Below are 4575 nucleotides of genomic sequence, written 5' to 3'. Positions count from 1 at the left end.
GTAAGAGTCAGAGATTAGGCGAATAGCCTAGAAGTGGCTGCAAGCTTCAGCAAAGTCGAATGACACGGCCGTTCGATCTGATTTTGGTGATAATCTCCCTTCAATAAAAGACGCAAAACACAACACCAACATGTTTATCAATTTCAGAATATATATAATACGAATTCAGCTAGCACACTAAAACCACATACTCACTGAGAAAATTCACATGCTTAGCTGCGGAGGCGAGAGAAGGTGCTACTTCCAAAGTACATTAATCTACTAAGGTGTGTTGGGTAGCAGTTGAAATCGGATTTTCTTCATAATCTGTGAATGACCAATATTCTCTTTGTATCGAATATCTAATCTTAGAGTTATTCAATATGTGGAGCATACTCCATTATGCACCTGTAATTAAATTGGCAATCAATGATCTTTATGTCGACTCGAGCACAATCTGCAGGTGTATATAACCTAGTGCTAGTTTCGTTTTTCTTCTGAAATATTTTGTCAACGAATGAAGTATTAGTATTTGGCAGCTGGGTGTGGCAGGTTAACTACAGACCTGTAGCTCTCTGAAAAAATATTGTGACAGATCAGAGAGCTACCCCCCCCCCCCCCTATAAAATCCTTCGATTTACGACGCACATAAAACTGCACACGATTGAGGCTTTATATCATTGCATTCCTGTATTGCCGTCTCATAAATATAATATGAAAAAATCCTAACATATTTCCCTACTATAATTATGTGTGTCTAAACATACCTTCAAATATTCATCAAAGCCCCATATGACCCGAAAACTCACAGCTTTTGATGATTTCGTTCGTTGACGTAGCCATGTTAGGTAGCCAGTCAGTTCGGATCCCGGTTCATTTCCACACTTACATAATAACGTCAAGATGTGAACTAATGTCCCAATAATTTATTAGCTAATATTTTAGATAATAAATCATCCCAATACGCCGGTTTCGAGATACGTCCGAGTTATTTCCCTTTGTAGAACTCTCGTACATAGTAAGGCGCGAAAGAATTTGTTTACACGCGGGAGTGGGACAGATATTCATCACAGCGTAAGTGAATGTACTCATTAAGTTTCTCATACGCTGTTTAATAACCCGAATTCGACTGATACACAAACTAAGTAAGTGATAAGTATTTAGGAAGTAATTAAATACATAGAATTCTTATCCTATCACGTTATTTTGCTGGTCATAAGTACCATATCCAAGATATTTCTTGCAAATATGACATTGTTTGTATATTTCCACTTCGGTAAAACATATCTTTCGATAGTATTTAGTATTTCCCACATTTACACATTTAAAGAGAAGCCGCTTTTAATACATTTCATCGTCTTCCTCGTTGGCTGTATATCCACTCTGTCCCACTTAGGCATTCAAAGTTCCACTTAATGCACCTCCTATACAGAAGAGTTCGTATCTCGAAACTGGCGTATTCGGTTAATATAAATGATAATTATTGAAATAGGTAAACTCACGGCTACGCGGCTTTCATTATTCTGGCGCTGTCCCCTTCCCTGCCACACGAGCGTAAGGGACCAGACTCGGTTTTTGTAGTATTTTCAATAATCAAGAACTTATTTTATCTTTAGATAAACTTTACTTTTTAATTGCTATTAATTATTCGCGTTTACAATAAATGAAGATCAAATACATCACTCGTATCGAATATTATGAATAGATACAAATAGCAACAGGGTTCAAATTGACTGGCTATCCAACATGGCTACGTCAATGAACATGGAATTTTAAAACATTCATGCATGAATGAAGCATGGATTTCAGCAGTCGGATGTAAATTCAGCATTTCGCAAATTCTATGTTCGTTATACTGATCTTATTTTCAAACATTACCAGTCTTTAGGTCAAATGTAATCTGACATGCTTCATACACCGTGTTAAGCCATTCTTTAAATGCTGATTTTGAATACACGGCCGGCCAGCAGGGGATGCTTACTCCTCCTACCCACCTGCTTCCGCCTCTGGTGTTTCCAACAGTCCGTATTTTCCCTATTCTCAATCTTTATTCTTTATAGGATTTAAGAGATTAATCACTATACGTTATTTTCACTTTTGTCATGATGACGGACGGGAATGGATCGTATCAGTGATGTGAAACATGCAAGACGGAAATTAATAAAAGATTAAAAATAAATTATTCTGGTGGGTACTTTATTCATTGCGTTGAAAGTACAGGAACCCGTCTTTGACAATACTTTACACTGTTCCAGTCTTATTTCCTATCCCGCCGGACTCCTCTTCACTGTTATTGATATCTGTGTATAATTAGCGATTGTTAATTGGCAATATATACGGAAATGTCTCGGATTATTTCATGTAAAGAAAAATATAATGCAGAATATGGGATTTTCGTGATCAATAATAGTACTGAAGTAAAAAAGTGCATCCCAAGCAGAATGATTATTCCGGGTTTAATTTCGGTTCCGGGTTTTACTTTAGATTCTGGGTTTTAATTTAGGTTCTGGGTTTTAATTTAGGTTCCGGGTTTTACTTTAGATTCCGGGTTTTACTTTAGATTCCGGGTTTTAATTTAGGTTCCAGACGTCGTGTCTCAGGCTGTGGTGGTCACTATTTGCACTATCCAATATTTTGTTTGCATAATCTTTTTCCTGACAACTCATTGTTCGATTGCTTTAATTAACTGATGCACTTCATAGGGACTAAAATGCACGGTAGGATTTATAGACCTTTTAGAATCTTACCATTTGTCCAGATGACGTAGCATATGGAATGTGTTGACGACCTTTATCTTTCTTTCATTTTATTTTTTTTTTTTTTTTTTTTTTTTTTTTTTTTTTTTTTTGGTTGGGTTTGTTTTTTGTTATTTTTTTTTTCTCATTGGCATGAATCCATCAATGCAAAAATAATGAATTTTGAAAATCAGTAATAAAATAATAAGTAAAATATTTTGGTCCCATTTGCATGAAAAGTATATGTCTGGTGAGTACCTTCATTGAATGTTTTTCAGTTTTGAAAGTACATGTATATATGAAATGGTGTTACACACATTGAATATCAATGGATCATGTTGGCGTTCTATGCAATACATACGGATATGAAGACACTCGAGGTATATCGAAGATACCCAAGGTATATCATAGATACTCGAGGTATGTCATATCTAGTCTGGTCCCCCTTCCGCAGTACAGCGACTTGTTTACCAATCAAAACTTATCTTACACGTTACACGGGAAACAAAATGCTACATCTGTTGAATTAAAATTAATTTACAGTCCGCAAAACTTAGGAGTTGTTTTCATGAAAAAATGAAGATAACGAACAATGATCAATTTCATAAACCCTATACAAATACAAGATTAAAGGTACGACAAACACGGAGCGCTGGACACTCCAGAGGTGGGACCAGATGCCTAGGAGGGGTAAGAATATCTCTGTTGACCGGTCACACCCGTCGCAAGCTCTATATCATGACTAGGCAAACGGAGTAATTCGTAGTCAAAGAAGTTACATTTTATAATATTCTGGTCGTCATGGGCGAAGAATCCGTAGATATAATGTGCTTGTTGCTAGATTTATTTATTTTTGGTTGTTTGGTCAAATCGAGGTTTTAATCTTCCTATCAGAAAACTATGTAATAAATGGTAACATAAATGAAAATATTTAGCGAAATTCGACCTCTTTTACTGTGCAAGAAGAGTCGTAGATCGTAGATCCCGAGATAAGTTTCCGGTATTCAGCCAGTTTTACAAAACAACTTACGACAAAGTCGCAAGGCTTAAATTGCATTACGCTATTATTAGTTTTAATGAATTAAGACTTTTCTAAGCCTTAACTTTGAACTTTTTTTTTTACTATTTTGCATTGGAGTGAATGATCTTAAAATAGATGGGAAAATTCCAGTACGTAACGTTAGTCATAAGTTCTTTTGTGAAATGCGCCCTATGTAGTATGTTTCCATCCACCAACTGTTTGGTATTAGAATCAAGCAAAACTAAATTTTAAATTAACAGACCTACACACATAGTGATTATAACACTCATTCTCTTAATACCTCCATCACTATCGCGGTGCCTTTTATCCTAAATTAAAAAAAAATTCTGTCACATTTCATAAGTTTAGTAAAGTCGTATGACATAACGCTTTTTTTTTTTAGGGGAAAAAATATCCAATGGCATTTCTCTGACTAATTGCAACCCTTTTTATGGTAACCTCTGAAGTCAAAGACGAAACATCTGTGCCCATTTCTGAATTAGATATGTCAATTCAGGTTTCACAATCCTCGGAGCACACCTGATTCCCCTCATTACGGCGCTTTTATAGATACATGAAACCCAGACTGGTAACCAAAGGACGTCAAACAAGAGGAAAGTATCTCATTTCTTCTTAATTAAAATATAAGCGCATTTTATTTCAATGTTGGTAAACCCGTTTTGATTTACTCTCGGGGAGGATATGGGGTTTTAGAAAATTAAATTTCTTAGAAATTAGACAGAACTGTCCTTTTGATTTTTTTAATCCGATCATAACGAGATTGAAAGTAGAAGTAGGCAGGGTTTTTTCTTTAAGGAGGTATACTACATTGTCATAATG

This window comes from Ostrea edulis, chromosome 7, assembly GCF_947568905.1.
Source record: "Ostrea edulis chromosome 7, xbOstEdul1.1, whole genome shotgun sequence".
Taxonomy (NCBI): domain Eukaryota; kingdom Metazoa; phylum Mollusca; class Bivalvia; order Ostreida; family Ostreidae; genus Ostrea; species Ostrea edulis.
This window is presented reverse-complemented; position numbering follows the sequence as displayed.